Source organism: Tachyglossus aculeatus, chromosome 23, assembly GCF_015852505.1.
Source record: "Tachyglossus aculeatus isolate mTacAcu1 chromosome 23, mTacAcu1.pri, whole genome shotgun sequence".
Taxonomy (NCBI): domain Eukaryota; kingdom Metazoa; phylum Chordata; class Mammalia; order Monotremata; family Tachyglossidae; genus Tachyglossus; species Tachyglossus aculeatus.
In genome coordinates this window covers 2,207,387-2,230,271 of record NC_052088.1, presented here as the reverse complement: position 1 = coordinate 2,230,271, position 22,885 = coordinate 2,207,387, and the positions used below count along the sequence as shown (strand labels likewise).

General features: G+C 45.4%; 1 protein-coding gene and 1 non-coding gene across 2 annotated transcripts in view; one reads left to right on the top strand and one right to left on the bottom strand.

The window, feature by feature from the left end:
- Window positions 1-22,885, bottom strand: part of SIPA1L1 (signal induced proliferation associated 1 like 1) — a 421,260-nt gene that overhangs the window by 241,254 nt on the left and 157,121 nt on the right. Inside the window, 1 exon segment of the mRNA XM_038765485.1 lies at window positions 19,193-19,263. The gene's annotated coding sequence lies outside the window, so the exon portion shown is untranslated.
- On the top strand, window positions 15,479-15,615 carry LOC119944831. Its single transcript, XR_005455979.1, has one exon. It is a non-coding gene; the product is annotated as a small nucleolar RNA SNORA7 (small nucleolar RNA).

Below are 22,885 nucleotides of genomic sequence, written 5' to 3'. Positions count from 1 at the left end.
ACCATGTCTACTAATTCTGTTACATTGTACTTCTCCCAAGCACTTCCTGCCCCCTAGAACGAGGACTCCATTTCATGTGGTGCCATCAGCAACTTTCAACCTGAAATTCAGGTTCTTGGACAGGACCTAATATTGGGCTGATTAGGAAAGGCAAAACGCTACAATTAAATAGAAGTATGGAGAAGCAACTTGGTTCAGTGAATGAAGCAATAAATGAAATTACTACAGGGCAAATAACCTTCTCTTTACCACAGTATCCTGGTCTAAAAAAGGAGATTTGCTTACCTATCAATCAAGGGTATTTGAGTGCTTACTGTGTGCAAAACACTGTAGGAAGCCCTTGGGAGAGTACAAGACAATGAACAGACATAAACCCTGACCTCTAGCAGTTTACGGTGAAAACGGCTGTTCAGCTTTCTGTAAAACAAGTAATATTATATATATATATATATATATATATACATTTATATATATTTATACACAAATAAACTACAAGCACATCCAACTTCTTAAGGGATGGGATGTGCCTGCTAATCAAAAATTCTGGCTAAGAGTCAGGGATACTTGGGAAAGGGACTGCATAGTTACACAGAAAACTAAAATGGAGATTAAATCCTACTCTCTTCTACTTAGACAGTGAAGCCCACATGGGACAGGGTATGCGTCCAACCTGGTTATCTTGTATCTACCCCAGTGCTTAGAACAGTGCTTGGCATATAGTATGTCCTTAAAAAGTACAATAATAATAATACTTGCTATGATTATTATTGCTATAGGGAGTCACATATTTTAAAATAAAGTATATCCATTCAGGGTTGCCAACCATCCATAAATTCACACAGCTATGCCTGCCATCCTTTTTTTTTTTTTTGGTATTTGTTAAGTGCTTACTATGTGTCAGGCACTCTACTACATTCCGGGGTACATCCAACCTAATCAAGGTGGACCCAAACCCTGTCCGCTAGGGGGCTCACAAATCCTAGTTCCAATTTTACAGATGAAGTAACTGAGGCACAGAGAAGTGAACTGACAGGCCCAAAGTCACACAGCAGATGGGCAGCAGTGCCAGGATTAGAACCCAAGTCCTCTGACTTCCCGGCCAGGGCTCTTCCCACTAGACCATGCTGTTCCATTTTGAGGTGCTGAGGCACCGTGTTCACTCCTTTAGTTGCGTGACCTCGGGCAAGTCATTTTACTTCTCTGTGCCTCCATTACCTCAACTATAAAATGGGGATTAAGACTGTGAGCCCCAAGTGGGATAGGGACTGTATCCAACCTGTAATAACCTGTATCTCCTCCAGTGCTTAGTACAGTGCCCGACACATAGGAAGTGCTTTTCAAATACCAGCATTTAGTACGGTGCCTGGCATAAAGTAAGCGCTTAACAAACACCACTATTATTATTTTTTAAAAAAGAAAACCAGTTCATAGAAAGAGGTACTGATGCAATGTGTGCCGATGTGCTGTGTTCGTGGAAGCAGCACCATGGCTCAGTGGAAAGAGCCCAGGCTGGGGAGTCAGAGGTCATGGGTTCTAATCCTAGCTCCACCACTTGTCAGCTGTGTGACTTTGGGCGAGCCACTTAACATCTCTGGGCCTCTGGTACCTCATCTCTAAAATGGGGATGAAGACTGTGAGCCCCGTGTCGGGCAACCTGATTACCCTGTATCTACCCCGGTGCTTAAAACAGTGTTTGGTACATAGTAAGCACTTAACAGATACCATCATTATTATTATTACTATTATTATTCCTTTAGCTGCCCACTCTTTTAGCGTGGTAATGTGATTAAAAAAAAAATCTGCCATGCTGGTAAACTATTCACTGCATCACGCTACGAAGAGACCAGAACAGAAGACAAAGGCAGCTTAGAATGCTGCATCAGCACAGCTACGAAACATCGGCGGAAATTCTGTAAGCAGCATTATTTTCCCGGCTAGCGAGCCCAAATTCCCCAAGCAGCTGACGGAAGGGCAACACTCCGACTAACAACTGGCCCTTGGAGATATGGACTCCAATCAGTCCTATCCATTGAGCGTTTCTGGTGTCCAGAGCACTGTACTAAGCACTGGCATAGACTGACAAGGTAATGAGGTCCAACAAAATCCATGTCCCAACCAAGGCTTACAGTCTAAATGGGAGGGAGAACAGGTACTGAATCCCTGTTGAGGAAACTAAGGCTCAGCATCTTGCCCCCGCCACCTTCTCTCACTTATTTCGTACTGTAACCCAGCCCACACACTTCACTCTTCCACCGCCAACCTACTCAGTGTGCCTTGACCTTTTGGGATTCATTTATTTCTTCTTTCCATCCACTTGCTATCACCAGTTACAAACAATTTCTCTTTCACCGGTACCAACCGTTTGTAAATAACTTGCTTCCACCCGTATCCCCCATTCAATCGTAAGCTCGAATGGTGTGATGATTTTTGCCGGGCAACAGGCAGTGTGTGAGTGTGTGTAAGTGAGCGTCTTTTGAGCCTGGTGTTCACTCCCGTATGTTTACTCTCTTTGTACAGTACGCACTCAGTGGTCCACCAATGGTATTTGAGAGTTTACCACGCGCAGAGCACCGTGCTAAATGCTTGGAAGAGTATGATATGACAGAGTTGGTAGATATGTTCTCTGGCCATTAGGGGAACAGTCTACTCCTCTTGCTTGGGCTACCTCAGTCTGATGTACCAAAAAGTAGTCAACTGAGTGTTCTGTCAAAACTAATAATATCAATAATAATTATGGTATTTGTGAAGCACTTAACTATGTGCTAGGCTCTGTACTAAGCAGGTTGGGTTGGCACAGTACCTGTTCCACATGGGGTTCTATCCCCATTTTACAGCTGAGATCACACAGCAAACAAGTGGCAGAGCACATATATAGCACATGTGGCTTTGAGTATTAAGTATCGGTAATTCAAGACTCCATTATATCGGGACACAGTGCAGATAACAGGTTCCAACAGCAGCTTTAATCTCGAATAGTTACAATTAAAAGCACTAATTACACAATTTCCTTAAAGCTGCTGAAAAAGGAGCCCGTTTATAGTTGTGCAAAGAAAACCTGTGTTAGAGTTTTTTTTCAAGTGAGCATTCATTTTCCTCATGAAGCTTCAACTACAAAAAGCTAATGCTCAGTAGCTAATGCAATTATTCATTTTTTTCCAGTTCCTCCATAAACATTTGTTAAGCGCTTAGTATGTGTCAAGCACTGCACTAAGCGCTGGAGTAGACTGACAAGGTAATGAGGTCCAACAAAATCCATGTCCCAACCGAGGCTCACAGTATCCCCATTGAGGAAACTGAGGCTCAGAGGAGTTAGATGACTTGCCCAAGGTCACACAGCAGAAAAATGGCAGAGTCAGGACTAGAACCCAGGTCCTCTTAATCCTAGGCCCATTCTCTTACCTGTAGGGTAGGCAATATTGCTATTTTGTCTTGCAAATGATACAGAATATTCATTCATTCAATGGTATTTATTGAGTGCTTACTGTGTGCTAAGTACTAAGTTCTTGGGAGAGTACAATACAACAATAAACAGACAACTTCCCTGCCCACAATGAGCTTACAGCCTAGATGAGGAGACTGATTAATATTATTATTATTATTATTTTGTTATCCCCATACCCAGTGGCCACCCACTGAAGTCTGAGGGTGGTACGTTCAAAATGAATCAAAGAAAACAATTTTTTTCCTACACCATGGGACAAGGGTGAACAATTCATTGCATCAGGACAGAAAGCTGGGAACATGCTCCACAAGCAACGGAGAGATTTGTGGACAGCAAACAGCTTTCGATCCATCTCGAAGAGTTACAATTAAAAGCCCTCATTACACAGTTTCCTTAAAGCTGCTAAAAAGGAGCCCGTTTACAGCTGTGCGAAGAAAACCCGTGAGTTGGAGATCTTTTTTTAAAAAATGAGCATTCATTTTCCATAAGAAGCTTCAACTACAAAAAGGTCATGCTCACGAACTAATGCAATGATTAATTTTTTCCAGTTCTGTAAACATGCTAGATCATGCAGGTCACTACTAATAACAACTGCTGGCCTCAATGTGTAAGAGTAAGGACTGGTGTAGCATTGGCTTGTTCTGGAAATTCTGACAGCTGATTATCCTCATCAATGGCATTTATTGAGCCCAGACTGCGTGCAGAGCACTCTACTGAGTGCTTGGGAGAGTCTAATACAACAGAGTTGGGAGACACGTTTCCTGCCCACAACAAGCTTACAGTCTGAAGGGGGATGCAGACATTAAGAGAAATCCATCAGTCAATTAATGGTATTTGTTGAATGCTTACTATGCATAGAGCACTGTACTAAGCGCTTGGGAGAGGGTAATAGAGCAGAGTTGGGTGCAATGACATTGCTTTCGCGGTCCTTCACTCACAAATCTCCTCCAAGAGGCCGTCCCTGACTGAGCCCTCCTTTCCTCTTCTCTCACTCCCTTCTGCATCCCCCTGATTTGCTCCTTATATTCATTCCTCCCCCTCCCAGCCCCACAGCACTTAATGTCCATATCCATAATTTTATTTGTTTACGTGAATATCTGTCTCCCCCTCTGGACTGTAAGCTCGTTGTGGGCAGGTCTGGTATACTGCACTTCCCCAAGCGCTGAGTACATACTTCATAGCTTTCCCAGCTAAGAAGCGACAATGAAGCATCTAAGGTGACAGGAACATGCCTACCAACTCCGTTATAATGTACTCTCCCAAGTGCTTAGTACAGTGCTCTGCAAACAGTAAGCGCTCAATAAATACAATTGACTGATAAACCATTGACTCCTTGTAAAATTTAGCCAGTCAGGGGGCTAGGACAAAGGGGTTGTTCCACAGAGCAGAACAGCTTGTCCAGAAAAGCTTATCTTACCAATCATGCAGCCCACCTGCTTTCCTTAATGATGTGTGCTTTTATTGAGCGCTTACTGTGTGCAGAGCACTGTACCGAGCGCTTGGGAAGGGACAACAGAACGAGGTAACAGACACATTCCCTGCTCACAATGAGCTTACAGTCTAGAGGGTCATATTCGCCACTGCAGCTCTGTTTCTTAGGCCCGCATGAAAGAGATCGATGCAAAGATGATCTCTTGATATTTGGGTAGTTTTAGGAAAAGGAACCAGAAAGAAAAGATAGCCAGGTGAAGATAATTCAACTCTTCCTGAGCAGATTCTTTCAACCCTAAACCTATTTTTGCTGCCGTGCTACTAATTCAAGAAGAATTTCTAGAGAACACAAAAGCCCAGTGTCAAAAGAATAAAATTTGAGCTACAGTGATGACTTCTTTGTGTTCATCTCGTCTATGAAGGCTTCCATTCATTAGTGAAATGCTTTAACGGTCAATTAACCAAAACCCAGAAGCATCAATATACATAAATTCAGCTGATTTACAGGGTACCAAATATACTTGGTCATAATTTTCAAAGCTCTTACTTTAAATTAAACTCAGCATGATTAAAACTGTAAAGACTACAATGATTGCACTTCTAAATACCAAAAAAAATCACGTGGTTTCAGGGGACAATATGAAAAGGGCAAACATCTTTCTTTCTCCTTATTAGTGTCAAATAAGAATCTGAATTATAGACATCTAAATGCTAAATCTTATTAACTATTTTCCTTTTCTCACCACACTGCAAGCTTCTTGTCTAAAGTTCATCTAAGTTTTTTGGGCATTTTATGGTACTTGTTAAGTGCTTACTATGTGCCAGGCACTGTACTAAGCACTGGAGCAGATATGAGCAAATCGGACTGGACACAGTCCCTGTCCTACATGGGACTCACAATCTTAATCCCCATTTCACAGGTGAGGAAACTGAGGCCCAGTGAATTGACTTGTCCAAAGACACAGAGCAGATAGGTGGCGGAGTCAGGATCAGAAACCAGGACCTTCTGTCTTATTACTCATTTCACAGGTGAGGAAACTGAGGCCCAGAGAAGTGAAGTGACTTGTCCAAGGTCACACAGCAGACAGGTGGCGGAGTCGGGAATAAAATTTGGGACCTACTGATTCCCAGGCCCATGCTGTTTCCACTAGGCCGATCAGATACCAGAGGTAGATGTCGGGCTTCATGGTGGTCACACTTTAACTAGCCCCCATGGTCAGGAGGAGGAAAAGAAGCCCCTGAATACCCACCCTGGAGGGAATTTTCATTTAACAGCTACAGCACCTTATAAGGTAATCATTATGGGGATTGTTAAACCCCTACTGTGTGCAAAGCACTGTTCTAAGTGCTGGGGTAGATACAATGTAATTGGGTTGTTCCACAGGGGGCTCGTGGCCTTCATCCCCATTTTCCAGATGAGGGAACTGAGGCACAGAGAAGTTAAGTGACTTGTCCAAAGTCACACAGCTGGTAAGTGGCAGAGCCAGGATTAGAACCCATGATCTTCAACTCCCAAGACCGGGCTCTTTCCACTAAGTTACGTGAACTTTCCAGGGTCCAGAGATAATACTCCGAAAGAACAAGAAAAGATATTGAGAGACCACCACGGCTGGAGGACTTGGAAAGGGTCAGACCGGAATCTGGGAAGCCCCCAAAGAAGCTGGGGAATAATAATAATTATAGTACTTAAGCGCTTACTAGGTACCAGGCACTGTACTAAGTGCTGGAGTGGATACAAGCAAATTGGGTTGGACATAGTCCCTTATCCCATGGGGGTTCAAGGTCTCAATCCCCTTCCCACAGATGAGGCAACTGAGGCCCAGAGAAGTGCAGTGACTTGTCCAAGTTCACAGAGCAGACAAGGTGCGTAGCCGGGATTAGAACCCACATCCTCTGACTCCCGGGCCCGCGCTGCACCACACTGCTTCTCTAAGGATGGAGAAACTTGAGTTCCGGGATGGCTACAGGGAAGCACAGAGGATCCTGGGGCAAAAACTACGATCAGGCAGTTAGAACCAGAATTCTGTTGGATTTTTACAGCAGAGTGGCACAGCAGAAGTGTGCTATACCCATAATGCAGAAGTCTATGGGTGGAAGTCACCCTCCGCTAGCTATATTTCAGAAGCAGCAAGACCTAGTGGAGAGACCTCAGAGTTAGAAAGGCCTAGGTTCGAATCCCGTCTCCCTCGCTTGTCTTCTGTGTGACCCTGGACAAGTCACTTCGCTTCTCTGGACCTCAGTTACTTCATCTGTAAAATGGGGATTAAGACTGTGAGCCCCATGTGGGACAGGGACTGTGGCCAGCATGACTAACTTGGACCTAATCTACCCTGCCCGCTTAATACAGTGACGGGCACACAGTAAGCACTTAACAAATACCATAAAAAAAAAAAAATGCTTGGGTTTCAGACACTGGAAGGTAAGGGGGTATGGTAGCAGAAAGGGTGTAGAAATCTGGGGGGCTTATGACAGAGATCCTATAGACTGTGAGCTCGTTATAAGCGGGGAACGTGTCTGCTAATTCTGTTCTCTTGTCCTCTCCCGAGCGCTTAGTTCAATGCTCTGCACATAGTAATCTCTCCATAAATACCACTGATTGATTGGTGACTGTACGCATATGGTGGGCAGGGAAAGTGTCTACCAACTCTGTCCTACTGGAGTCTTCCAAGAGCTTAGTACAGTGCTCACACGTAGTAAGCACTCCATAAATACCAATGATTGAGATTCCTTACACCTGGTGTTCCCATGAATGGAAGCAAAGGTGGATCTTAGGACCCAAAGAAAGCTAATGGCGTAGGGAAGTAGCATGGCGGAGTGGACAGAGCCCTGGCCTGGGATTCAGAAGGTCACGGGTTCTAATCCTAGCTCCTCTACTTGTCTGCTGTGTGACCCTGGGCAAGTCACTTTACTTCTCCATGCCTCGGTTATCTCATCTGTAAAATGAGGATTAAGACTGTGAGCCCCAAGTGGGACTGTGACCAACCCCATTTGAGTCTATCTACCCCAGTGTTTAGTACAGTGCCTGGCACATAGTAAGAGCTTAACAATACCATAATTATTATTTTTAATATATTCTGGGAGCTCCTAAAATAACTCCAGAGACCATGTCACCCAGGATTTAGCCCAGGATACCCCCAGTTTTGGAACAGGTTGACATGACCCCAGGTACTTAGAATTCCTCAGGCAAGGCTTTGTGGGAGGTCGTGACTTTTTCAGAAGGGCTCTGAATGTGCAGGGAGTTTATGGACTTAGATCTAGCTACCATGAAAGGCTTCAAAGGCAATCAGAATGGAAAGAATCTGCATCAGATAAGAGTGGAACCCATAAAAAGCCCAAAGAGCATCCAATAAAATTTAGTCACAGAATGGAAATCTTTCCATTTTCTTCTAGACTTCTCGAAGAGTGAGAACCTCAGTTCTCCTATGATTTCCAAATGACTTAATAGTAATTACTAATTATTGTATTTAAGCACTCACTACGTGCTTACTATGTGTTTTTATTATTGTGTTGTAGTTTCCCCAGTGCTTAGCAAAGTGCTGTGCATACAGTAAGTGCTCAATAAATACAACAATGAATGAATGAATGAATACATGCCAAGCATTGTTCTAAGCACTGGGGTTGACACAAGGTAATCAGGTTGGACACAGTCCAACCAACACTGGGCTTCCAGTCTTAATCCCCATTTTGCAGATGAGGTAACTGAGGCACACAGAAGTGAAGTGACTTGGCCAAGGTCATACAAACAACGGAGCCGGGATTAGAACCCACGTCCTCTGACTCCCAAGCCTGTGGACTTTGGACTCTCTCCCGGAGCATAGCTTTCCCCCAGGTCCAATCTCACATCCCCTCGACCTCATAATCACCCCCATTCCTCCTACCTCTCTGCCTGGATTCCTCAAATGACACTAGGTCAGCCCCCAGAAAAGTCATCATTTCCAAGGATATAGTCTTAGGGGTTCTCTCACCTCGCTAGAGCCAGCCCAGAGACTTGCCCAAGGCCACACAGCAGACGAGTGGTGGAGCTGGGATTGGAACTCATGACCTTCTGACTCTCAGCCCCTTGCTCTATCCACTATGCCATGCTGATCAGTGAGCACTTTCTGTGTGCAGAGCAATGTACTAAGAATTTGGGAGTACAACAGAATTAGCACAATAAGCTCATTGTGGGCAAGGAATGTGTCTGTTTATTGGGTATCGTACTCTCCCAAGTGCTCAGTACCATGCTCTGCACACAGTAAGCACTCAGTAAGTACCACTGAATGAATAAATGAATTAGCAGGCACGTTCCCTGACAACAAAGAGCTTACAGTCTGGTGCCTTTTCTTACTAACCTGTGAATAGGCAAAGAAATACTTTTTACTAAAAGTAACAAGATATCTATAAACGTTAGCTAGATGTCAACACATTACATAAGTTGAGGATTACAATTATCTGCACTTGTTTACAAAATTCATATGAGCTAAAATACATTTAGTAGGCTCAAAAAGTTTCCCATCCATTTCCATTAATTTCAACGAAAATGGGAAAGTCAACAGAAATACTATGCAAACAACTCCCAGGTTTCCCTTAGCCATTGAAAGTGGAAACAGTTGGCCTGCAATAGTTTCAAACCACACTATAAAGGCTGGATATAAAGCTATTAAGCCCTCTACCTCAAAAAAAAAATCATTAAGCCCTAGGGTAAACAATGAAAAGTCACTGAATTTTTAATGATCCACTTGAGTGAATTTTAGCTCATTAACTATAGACCTATAAAAAGGAAAAGAAAGAAAAGAAATAAACATGGCTCCCAGAGTTAGATTGCTTCAGAATATATTTAATAAAGATAGTGCCTTGGTTTTGTACAGCACTTTTACCGTTATAAAATGCATTCACGTCAATTATCCTCACAACATTCCCCTGGGGTAGGGACAGACTTTTTGGTTAGCCTTTCTTTAACAGTTAAGGAAATTCAGACCAAGAGGTAACATGACTTGCCCAAGGTCTCATAGCGAGGCCATGTGGGGTTCACAGTCTAAGTAGGAGGGAGAACAGGGATTGAATTCCCACTCTACAGAGGAGGAAACTGAGGGACAGAGATGTGAAGTGTCTTTCTCAAGGTCATACAGCAGGAAATTGACAGAGCCGGGATTAGAACCCAGGTCCTCTGACTCCCAGGCCTGGGCTCTTTCCAATAGGCCATGTTGCTTCCATTGGCAGGGAAATAGGGTGGAATCAATCAGGGAAGGCCTCCTGGGGGAGAGGGTGGGAAAATCAAGGTCTGCTAGGTGTGAAGCGGGAGGGAGATCCAGGCATGAGGAAGGGGTGAGCTGAAAGAGATGAGAACGAGGGACGAGGCCTGAGTGGAATGAAACATTCGAGCTGGGAGAGGAGGAAAAATTGGGGGACAGGAGGGGCCAGAACAAGCGAGTTTGGTGCCTTAGCGTGGAGAGGAGATATATGTCTTCGAAGAGAGGGGAGACTAGAATACAACAATATTTGGGGAAAATGATACAGACAGCACAGGAGGGAAGAAATTGGAGGCATAAAAATCTGGGGGGAGGCTAATTTAGTAGTCCTCGCATCAATCGACTGTATTACTGTGCACAGAGCACTGTATTAAGCGCCTGTGAGTGTACAATATACCAGAGTTGGTAGACAAGTTCCCTGCCCACACTGAGCTTAATGAAAAAGGCCTGGTAGATTTTACTTCATAACTAAGTCATGGCTTGGGTCTACGTAATTACCCAGAATGCATCCTAAATCTGATTGACCATTTTTGGGGTGTTTTTTTTTAATGGTGTTTGTTAAGAGCTTACTATGTGCCAGGCACTGTACTAAGTGCTGGGGTAGTTACAAGTTAATCAGGTTCTAATCAGGTCAAGGGTTCTAATCCCAGCTCAGCCACTTGTCAGCAGTGTGACTTTGGGCAAGTCACTTCAATTCTCTGGGCCTCAGTTCCCTCATCTGTAAAATGGGGATTAAGACTGTGAGCCCCACGTGGGACAACCTGATTACCTTGTATCCCCACCCCCCGTGCTTAGAACAGTGCTTTGCACATAGTAAGCCCTTAACAAATGCCATTATTATCATTATTATGATTATGATTATTATTATTATTATTGTTATTATTATTATTATTATTATCAGGTTGGCTCAATTCATGTCCCACACAGTCTTTTATCACCATTTTCCTGATGAGGTAACTGAGGCCCAGAGAAGCGAAGTGACTTGTTCAAGGTCACACGGCAGACAAGTGGCAGGGTCAAAATTAGAACTCGGGTCCTTCTGACTCCCTGGCCTGTGCTCTATCACACTCTTAGGCCACACTTCTCATGAGGTACAAAAGTGTTCTGAGCTAGGAACAAACTGTCTACATCAAATAATCCTTAGCGGGTGCTTTGCTCGACCACAGAACTGACAACGCTGCCAAGTATCTCTGTGAGAGATTGCTAAGGAAACTCGGAAGAATTCAGGGAAGATCCTGGTAGTTGGTCTATAGTGTAGGTGGCATCCGTTCGTATAGAGCACAGGGATAAAAGATGGTGGGAATAAATGAGATGGACCTTTGGAGTAACAGGCCAGTTTGGAAAAACAAATGTGTTGAAAACCTGCTTGAGGTGTTTTGAGAATGCCCCAGCTCTTAGCTCATTCCAGGACTATCCTGAAGTTGCTGGATCTCCTGATTTGGATTTTTGGTTGGTTTTTTTGTTGTTGTTTTGTGGTATCTGTGAAATGCTTCCTATGTGGCAGGCACTGTACTAAGCGCTGGGGGAGATCTAAGTTAATCAGGCTAGACACAGACACTGTTTCATGTGGGACTCAGTCTTAATCCCCATTTGCAGATGAGGTAATTGAGGCCCAGAGAAGTGAAGGGACTTGCCCAAAGTCACACAGCAGATGAGCGGGACTGTCTCTATTTGTTGCCAAATTGTACTTTCCAAGCGCTCAGTACAGTGCTGTGCACACAGTAAGTGCTCAATAAATACAATTGAGTGAATGAATGAATGACTGGCAGAGGTGGGATTAGAAGCAGGTCATTCATTCATTCAATCGTATTTATTGAGCACTTACTGTGTGCAGAGCACTGTACTAAGCATTTGGGAAGTATGAGTTGGCAACATATAGAGACAGTCCCTACCCAACAACGGGCTCACAGTCTAGAAGGGAGAGACAGACAACAGAACAAAACATGTGGACAGGTGTCAGATCATCAGAATAAATAAAAATAAAGCTAGATGCACATTATTAACAAAATAAATACAATAGTAAATATGCAAGTAAAATAAATAGAGTAATAAATATGTACAAACCTACTTACAGGTGCTGTGGGGAGGGGAAGGAGGTAGGGCAGGGGGGATGGGGAGGAGGAGAGAAAAACGGGGCTCAGTCTGGGAAGGCCTCCTGGAGAAGGTGAGCTCTCAGTAGGGCTTTGAAGGGAGGAAGAGAGCTCCTCTCTTGGTGGATGTACGGAGGGAGGGCATTCCAGGCCTGGGGGAGGACGTGGGCCGGGGGTCAACGGCGGGACAGGTGAGAACAAGGTACAGTGAGGAGGTTAGCGGCAGAGGAGCTGAGGGTGCGGGCTGGGCTGGAGGAGGAGAGAAGGGAAGGGAGGTAGGAGGGGGCGAGGTGATGGAGAGCCTTGAAGTTGAGAGTGAGGAGTTTTTGCTTGATGCGTACGTTGACTGGCAGCCACTGGAGACTTTTGAGGAGGGAAGTAACATGCCCAGAGCGTTTCTGAACAAAGATGATCGAGGCAGCAGCGTGAAGTATAGACTGAAGCGGGGAGAGACAGGAGGATGGGAGATCAGAGAGGGGGCTGATGCAGTAATCCAGTCGGGACAGGATGAGAGATTGAGTCAGTACGGTAGCGGTTTGGATGGAGAGGAAAGGGCGGATCTTGGCTATGTTGCAGAGGTGAGACAGGCAGGTTTTGGTGACAGATTGGATGTGAGGGGTGAACGACAGCGGAGTCATTCATTCATTCATTCAATTGTATTTATTGAGCACTTACTGTGCACACAACACTGTACTAAGCGCTTGGGAAGTACAGGTTGGCAACATATAGAGTCGGTCCCTACCCAACAGCGGGCTCAGTCGAGGATGACACCAAGGTTGCGAGCTTGTGAGATGGGAAGGATGGTAGTACCATCTACAGTGACGGGAAAGTCAGGGAGAGGGCAGGGTTTGGGAGGGAAGATAAGGAGTTCAGTCTTGGACGTACTGAGTTTTAGATGGAGTTAAACCCCTCATCATTAGACTTAGGTTGCAATTCCCATTTGGAACAGAAAATGTATCCAACCCAATGACCTTGTATCTACTGAAGCACATGAGAAGCAGTGTGGCTCAGTGGTAAGAGCACGGGCTTGGGAGTCTATAGTCGTGGATTCTAATCCCAGCTCCACCACTTGTCAGCTGTGTGACTTTGGGCAAGTCACTTAGCTTCTCTGCGCCTCAGTTACCTCATCTGAAAAATGGGGATTAAGACCGTAAGCCCCACGTGGGACAACCTGCTTACCTTGTATCTACCTTAGTACTTAGACCAGTGCTTGGCACATAGTAAGCACTTAACAAATATCATCATTATTATTATAACAGTGCTTGGGATGGAGTAAGTGCTTAACAAACACCATTATTATTATTACTACCATTATATTATTATTATTGTGAGGCTGGCATTGATTGACTGCTTACTGGATGCAGACCACAGTACTAAACACTTGGGAAAGCACAATCCAACAGGATTGTAGAGAGTTTACAGCTTATTAGGGAAGATATTGAAAAACAAAATCAGCTAGTGGAAAAGAGAACATGTACATAAGTTGTGTGGGGCTGAGGGAGGGGTGATTATTAAAATCCGAGAACACAGGAGATGCAGAAGAGAGGTCAAGTAGGGGAAACATAGGCTTAGTGGAAAAACGCCTCTTGGAGGAGATAATAATAATATCAATAATTGTGCTATTTGTTAAGCGCTTACTATGTGCCAGGCACATACTCTCTGTCCCACATAGGGCTCACAGTCGCAACCCCCATTTTACAGATGAGAGATCAGGGGCCCAGGAAAGTGAAGCAACTTGCCCAAGATCACACAGCAGACAAGTGGCTGGAGCCAGAATTAGAACCCAGGTTCTTCTGCCTCCAAGGACACTGATGTTGGCTGTAAGGCGACAGGTCAGTATTGCAAACATTAACCAAATTTAAGAAAAATATATGTAAAACAATGTTCCATTCAACTGGCCCTTACATTTTCAATTTCATTTACATAGTTTGGGCTTCTTGTCTGGAAATTTAACACAGTTTCTAGGAGAGAACCTAGGTATTGCTACTACCTAGGCATTTCGGTGATGCTGAAGGCAGATACTCATTTGATTTATTTAAAAAGAAAAACTCCACCTCTGGGTTGTTTCAGGGAGGACTATTGCAGATAAATGGCCTATTAAGAACAAAAACGCTCCATGTGGGTTAATTTTGTGTTTTTTCTCATGGCCACAATGAAGAGTAAGAGCAGTCTACCTAGCAGTGAAAGAGAAAGTCACCTGGTAAATTGTTCCTGTGCAAATGAACCAACATTCTAAACAAATTAGATGTTATTAATTTTGGCACTTAGTATTGAAATCTACATGGAAGAACTAATCATGTCAGCAGATTTTCAACGCATGTTCAGAGTCCTAAAAAAGGGATTCCTATTAAAATTCATTCATTTAATCATATTTATCGAGTGCTTACTGTGTACAGAGCTCTGTACTAAGTGCTTGGGAGAATACAACGATAAACACATTTCCCACCTACAACAAGCTTACAGTCAAAATCCAGGGAACTTTACAGCTCAGGTTCCCAACACTATGGATGATAAACTCTTTACGGCATTCGTTAAGCACTTACTATGTGCCGGCACTGTTTTAAGCGCTGGGGTAGGTGAGACAGCCCATGTTCCACACAAGGTTCACAAGCTTCATCCCCATTTTCCAGATGAGGTAACTGAGGCCCAGGGAAGCACAGTGACTTTCCCAAAGTCACACAGCAGACAGGTGGCGGAGCCTGGGTCCAGGCTCTATCCATTAGGTCACTCTGCTTCTCAACTTAGACTGTTAGCCCCACGTGGGACCTGATTAACAAGAAGCCTGAAAATTCCAAGATGTAATCTACAATTCCCAGGAGATAAATACCAGTTTTGTTGTTTACACTTGACCAAGGGAAATTTGATGTATTACTTATGGTGCAGCTATTTTGCAGATCAGTTGTAATTTTTATGGTTCAATAAAATAGTCCTAATTAGTATGATTAGCATAATAGTAATAATGATTTATTGTGGTACTCATGAAGCACTTACTATGTTCCAGGCTCTGTACTAAGCACTGGGGTAGATACCAGCTGATTAGGATAGACCCAAACCACATCCCACAGGGGCTCACAGTCTTAATTCCTACTTTAATAGATGAGAGAACTGAGGCCCAGAAAAGTGAAGTGACTTGCCAAGGTCACACAGCAGACAAGTGGCAGAGCCAGGATTAGATCCCAGGTCCTTCTGACTTCCAGGCCCGGGCTCTAACCGCTAGACCAGGCTGCCTCCCTGAGAAGTCATGACTTCATTATGCCTCCATTTCTTTATCTGTAAAATGGGGATTCCACTTCTCAGGGTGGCACCTGGAGAATTTCCAGTACTCTACCAGTCTTGTTATGGGAGGGAGAGTCAGGCAGAGGCCTACCCATTCCATTCCTAGCTTGGCCAGTGGCTAGCGAGTGGAAGGCAATCTGCTACAAGTCAAAACTCATCCATGCTGGGCAGCAGCAGCATGGGAGAGAGTTGAGGGCCGAGACACAGTTTTATTGCGCGGAATGCAGCAATGATAAATCGCTTCCGGATTTTTCCCAAGAAAACTCTATGGATCCACTACCAGAATGATTGCAGATGGAAGTGAGGCATTCTGGGAGAGATGTGCCCACAGCATTGTTATGGGTTGACAGCATAAGATAACAAAATGAGGATTACTTACATTGTGTCTGAACTGATTAATTTGCATCTAGAGAAGTAAGAAGGACCTGGGTTCTAATCCGCACACCGCAACTTGTCTGCTGTGCGACCTTGGGCAAGTCACTTTTCTTCTCTGAGCCTCAGGTACCTCATCTATAAAATGGGGATTAAGACTTTAGGCCCCATGAGGAATAGGGACTGTGTCCAACCCAATTAGCTGTTTCTTCTCAGGTGCCTATTACGGTGCCTGGTACATAGTAAGTGCTCAACAAATAGGACAATTATTACAATTATTATTATTACTCCTGCACTTGGTACAGTGTTTGGCACATAGAACACAGTTAACAAACACCACTAGTGAGCCTTGTGCAAAGAGCAGGGGCCTAGGACTCAGAGGACTCTGCCCCCTGTCTGCTGTGTGACTTTGGACTAGCTGCTTAACTTCTCCGTGCTTTGGGTACCTTGTCTGTAAAATGGGGTAGAAAACCATGAACCCATGTGGGACATGAACTGTGTCTATCCTGACTATCCCTACCTAGCCTGGCATATAGTAAGCGCTTACGCAAAATTATGAAAACATAATAGTGATTATCATTTTGGTACTTATCAAGCCCCCTTTTAGGGTTGCACCTGGAGAGTTTCTAGCCAACCAGTACTCAACCAGTCTCGGGTACAGGAGGGAGAGTCAAGCAGAGGTCTGCCCATTCCATTTCTAGCTTGGACAGTGGCTAGCGAGGGGAAGGCAATCCGCTAAAAGTCAAAACTCACCCATGCTGGGCAGCGGTGGCATGGAAGAGAGTCGAGGGCAGAGACTCGAGGTGGCAATGGTAAACCACTTCTGGATTTTGACCAATAAAACTCTATGGACAAGCTACCCGAATGACTGTGGATGGAGAGCAGAGAGTTCTGGGAGAGATGTGTCCATGGTGTCGCTGTGGGTCGGAAATGACTTGACAGCATAAGATAATACTTGTTAAGTACTTACTATGTGTCTTTTCAACTGAGAATTGACTTGAGTATGTCCTAGTGGCCATGATGTCTAAAAGTGTCAAGTAGGCTAGAGGTGAGACGAGGCACTCTATGCTTTCCTGTCCATCTTCCCAATCCATCTAGGGACCAAGTGAAGCATCAGGAGGTGTGAAACCTTTCAGCCTTCTGTTTCCATTGTCGTCAGTAGGACTGGCTGAGTGTTTACTGTGTGCGGAGCACTGTACTTAGCCCTAAAGAGACAACAACAGAACAGAGGAGATGGACCCACTCCCTGCCCATCACAAGCTGACCAGTGGTACGCAGAGAAGCAGCATGGCTTAGTGGACAGAGCCCGGGCCTGGGAGTCAGAAGGACCGGGGTTCTCATACCAGCTCTGCCGCCTGTCTGCTGTGTGACCTTGGGGAAGTTGCTTCAGTTCTCTGGGCCTCAGTTCCCTCAGCTGTAAAATGGAGATTAAGACTTTGAGCCCCATGTGGGACAGGGACTATGTCCAACCTGATTAACTTGGATGGACCCCAATGCTTAGAACAGTGCTTGGCACATAATAAGTGCTTAAAAGTACCATCAGTATTATTATTAGGAATTTGCTTCTCCTTATCTTTGATGGACAGGAAACCAAGGGGAGGGGCCTGGGATGCATTAGGGACTTTGGATTCCTTTAGCTGAAAAAGGGACGGAAGCGGCAAAAGTCTGTGTCTGCCAGATTAGGGCTGCATTGGTGCACCCTGTAATGAGGGAGAAGCAGCATGGCGTAGTAGCAAGAGCACAGGCCTTAGAGTCAGAGGGTCATGAGTTCTAATCCCAACTCTGCCACTTGTCTGCTGTATCAGCTGGGGCAAGTCACTTAACTTCCCTGGACCTCAGTTACCTCAACTATAAAATGGAGATTGAGTCTGTGAGCCCCATGTGGGACAAGGATGGTGTCCAACCCGATTTGCTTGTATCCAAATGAGCGATTAGTACAGTGCCTGGCACAATGTAAGCACTTAATGAATACTGCTACTACTACTATTATAAGGGGCCAGCGGGGTGGTTTTGGTGGTTGGTACCTTCAGGATGAGGTACCAAGCAGGACAGTCCTGGCACCCAAGAAGTGTGCTTGCATCTTCCTCCTCCTCCTCAATCCATCCATCAATCAGTCAAACATATTTATTGAGTTCTTACTGAGTGCAGAACATTATACTAAGCGCTTAGGGGAGTACAATATAACAGAATTGGTAGGCATACTCCCTGCCCACAATGAGCTTACGGTGTAGAGGAGAAAGACACTAATATAAATAAATAAAAGAGGGACATGGGCATAAATCTCCTCACAGTACCTTGTTCTCGCCTGTCCCGCCATCGACCCCCAGCCCATGTCATCCCCCGGGCCTGGAATGCCCTCCCTCTGCCCATCCGCCAAGCTAGCTCTCTTCCTCCCTTCAAGGCCCTGCTGAGAGCTCACCTCCTCCAGGAGGCCTTCCCAGACTGAGCCCCTCCCTTCCTCTCCCCTTCTTCCCCCTCTCCATCCCCCCATCTTACCTCCTTCCCTTCCCCACAGCACCTGTATATATGTATATATGTTTGTACACATTTATTACTCTATTTATTTATTTATTTTACTTGTACATAGCTATTCTATTTATTTTATTGTGTTAGTATGTTTGGTTTTGTTCTCTGTCTCCCCCTTTTAGACTGTGAGCCCACTGTTGGGTAGGGACTATCTCTATATGTTGCCAATTTGTACTTCCCAAGCGCTTAGTACAGTGCTCTGCACATAGTAAGCGCTCAATAAATACGATTGATGATGATGATAAATACTGTGGGGCTGAGGAAGGGGTGAATAAAGGGAGCAAATCAGGGTGATGCAAAAGGAAGTGGGAGAAGAGGAAATGAGGGCTTAGTCTGGGAAGGCCTCTTTGAGGAGATGTACCTTCGATTAGACTTTGAAGGGGGCGGAGGTGAGAGTCATTGTCAGATTTGAGGGCAGGTATTCCAGGACAGGGGCAGGATGTGGCCAACTTGTACTTCCTAAGCGCTTAGTATAGTGCTCTGCACACAGCAAGTGCTCAATAAATACGACTCAATGAATGAATAAATGAATGTGGGTGAGAGGGTGGTGGGGAGATAGACGAGACTGAGGTACAATGAGAAGGTTGGTATTAGAGGAGCTTGGGCCAATACGGCCCAACAATCTAATAGATACATTCCCTCCCCACAACGAGCTAACAGTTACTGAGTATCCTCAGCTAGAACTCAGCCGTGTGATAAAATAGATAGTTTCTATAATGTTCAATGCATTTCCATTTAGGCTTTGTTTTATTAAGGATAAAATTAACACAATCATCTGGGTGTAGATTTTTCCAAATACAGTCACTTACAGCATCGGTTTCTCTTACCTGTAATTTACAGTTGGGCTGCCCTTCTTCAATATTCTTAGGGAGCAGGTTGCATCTACCCAAAAAGGGACCTGCAAGAGGATGAAAAATGAAATGTAATAAAACGAGTATCTGATAAACCAACCCTTTCTTTGCCACAAACCAGTCCACTGATTCTCCCAAAGGAGGAGGGTAAAAAAAACCACACCATTTCAGATTTCATGTGCCTGAGTGAAACAGGATATGTCTAATACTTACTTCCTCTCAGGGGGTTCTTCCTCTAAGAGGCTCTGGGGTCCGAAATTCAATTAATACATAGACATGGACATTTATAGAAGGGTTACATCACAATCACCGTCCATTTCCCTAAAGGAATCGCACTAGAGGTATGATGCGAGTGATGAGCTTATCAGTCAAAGAAGCAAAAAAAGGAAACAGTTGAAGCAAGAAACGTCAGGAAGGGGTCACTGAAAATGATGACGAGGAAAGAATGTGTAGAAACCCAATTACATGAGGAATACAAGAGCTCAGGAATGACTTAGGAGGAGAACTTTTTCATGATATCTGTTAAGCATTTACTATGTGTCAAACACAGTTCTAAGCGCTACGATAGGTGCAAGTTAATTAGGTCAGATGCAGTCCCTGTTCCACATGGAGCTCAGAGTCTAAGCAGGAGGGAGCACAGGTACTGGATCCCCATTCTACAGTTCAGGGAACTGAGGCACAGAGAGGTCACACAGCTAGGTCACAAAGGAAGCAATCAGCATAGCCGAGATTGAAACGAGAATTGAAACAAGGTTGGGAAAAATTCCAAAGAGGGTGGCAGAAGCAGAGGCAGTCACCAACGAGAGTTTGTAGGGAGCCTAGAGAAGTATCGGAGTTCAAGAGGGATTATACTGAGACCAAAACGCGAGAACAACCAATAGAATGATCTCAGGGGAAAACACTGGAAATTTGAACAAAAGCTTCTATTCCTCTAAAGTCACTCAACTGAGACCAAATCCAGAACTAGCATGGTCTAGTGGCTAGAGCCCAGGCCCGGGAGTCAGAAGTATCCAGGTTCTAATCCCAGCTCCACCACTCGCCCGCTGTGTGACCTTGGGCAAGTCATTCATTCATTAAATCGTATTGATTGAGGGCTTACTGTGTGCACAGCACTGTACTAAGCTCTTAGGAAGTACAAGTTGGCAACATATAGAGACGGTCCCTACCCAACAACAGGCTCACAGTCTAGAAGGGGGAGACAGACAACAAGACAAAACATGTAGACACGTGTCAAAACCATGCTGGCATTTGCTGAGGTGCCTTTGGCCGGTGGGTCTGGTGGCCAGTCACCGGGGAGGAGGCCGAGGTCTGTGAGAGGAAGGGAAAGTCTCAGTTTTGTGCCCCATTCCCCACCCCTTGCAACCAGAAAGCTCTCCCAGAGGCCATCCCCACTCAGACTCTTGTCTCCAGGAACTCACCCTCTGGAAAGTGATCCCCTTCCTCGTCTCCTCAGGCCCCCCAGGGGTCTGGGAGCTCTCGTCCACCAGGCCGAGATCCCCCCGGGGCCCAACAGCTGGCCCGGGCCCAACCCAAACAAGACAGATGGGGCTGAGCCAGCCGGCCTGTGGGATATGACTTTATTAAGGGCAGGAAAGGCGGGTGGCAGGTGATCCGGCAGTCCGAGACCTCTTTCCGAGTCCCGGTTCCCAGACCCGGGGGAAGGAGATGGCTTCGGCCCCTCCCCATCCCATGGGAGTGATAATAATAATAATAATGGTATTTGTTAAGCGCTTACTATGTTCCAAGCACTGTTCTAAGCACTAGGGTAGACACAAGGTAATCAGGTTGCCCCATGTGGGGCTCACAGTCTTCATCCCCATTTTGCAGATAAGGCAACTGAGGCACAGAGAAATTAAGTGACTTGCCCAAAGTCACATAGCTTACAAGCGATGGAGCGGGGATTAGAAGCCACGACCTCTGACTCCCAAGCCTGGGTTCTTTCCACTAAGCCACGCTGCTTCTCCCAGCTGGCCCCCGGACCCGGCCCTGAAACCCGTCTGCTGGGAGCAGGAGTCCTGCTGAAGGAGGACTTCACTTCACTTCTCTGGGCCTCAGTTACCTCATCTGTAAAATGGGGATAGAGACTTTGAGTCCCATGCAGGACACTGACAGTGTCCAACCTGAATAGCTTGTATCTACCCCAGAACTTAGAACAGGGCCTGGCACATAGTAAACACTTAACAAATACCATTTTAAAAAAACAACAAGAAAGCTAGTCTTGGAAATAATGTGGGCAGACACCAAATATGAGAATTACTAAATGAAATGTAGATAAATGCCAAGCAGGGAAACCATGAGGCTAGAACACACCTCTAGACTGTAATCTCTTTGTGGACAGAGAGCCCTGTTATACACTCCCAAGTGCTTAGTATACTCTTCTGCACACAGTAAGTACTCAATAAATACCACTGATTAATTCAGCAGGAAGTACATCTACTTAAGGCAATGTCATAACAGTTCCCTCTTATTGGCACAAGTGGTGTCAGCAAGTTGGTGAAAGGACACCAAGCAACCAGAATATCCTAAGACAACTTATGCATTCATTCAATTGTATTTCTTGAGCACTTACTATGTACAGAGCACTGTATTAAGCACTCCGTCCTTTCCCGGTTCTCCTCTAATCTCTCTGGCCATTCACTCTCAGTCTCCTTTGCGGGTTCCTCCTCCCCCTCCAATCCCTTAACTGTAGGGGTTCCTCCAGGGTCAGTTCTTGGTCCCCTTCTGTTCTCCATCTAGACTCACTCCCTTGGTGAGCTCACTCGCTCCCAAGGCTTCAACGATCATCCCTATGCAGATGACGGTCAAATCTCCATCTCCTCCCCTGGTCTTTCCTCCCTCCAGGCTCATATCTCCTTCTGTCTTCAAGACATCTCCACCTGGATGTCCGCCTGCCAACTAAAACTCAACATGTCTAAGACTGAGCTCCTTATCTCCCCTCCCAAACCTTGTCCTCTCCCTGACTTTCCCATTACTGTGGACAGCCTAACCATGCTTCCCGCTTCACAAGCCCGCAACCTTGGTGTCACCCTCGACTCCGCTCTCCATTCACCCCACACATCCAATCTGTCACCAAAACCTGCCGTTCTCACCATCACAACATCGCCAAGATCCGCCCTTTCCTCTCCATCCAAACCACTACCTGTTGGTACAATCTCTCATTAGATCCCGACTCGATGACTGCATCAGCCTCCTTTCTGATCTCCCAACCTCCTGTCACTCCCTACTTCAGTCTATACTTCAGTCCGCTGTTATACTTCAGGATTATCTTTCTACAGAAACACTCTGGGCAGGTCACCCCCCTCCTCAAAAATCTCCAGGGGTTGCCTATCTACCTTCGCAAGAAGCTAAAACTCCTCACTAATGGCTTAAAAGCTCTCCATCCCCTTCCCACTCCTACCTCACCTCCCTTCTCTCCTCTACAGCCCAGCCCACAAACTCTGCTCCTCTACCGCTAACCTCCTCATGGGGCCTCCCACATCCTACCTCTGGGCCGGAATGCCCTCCCTCCTCACATCTGCCAAACTAGCTCTCTTTCCCCCTTCAAAGACCTCCTGAAAGCTCACCTCCTCCAGGAGGCCTTCCCAGACTGAGACCCCTTTTCCTCTGCTCCTCCTCCCCTCCCCATTGCCCCAACTCCCTCCCTCTGCTCTACCCGCTTCCCCGCCCCAC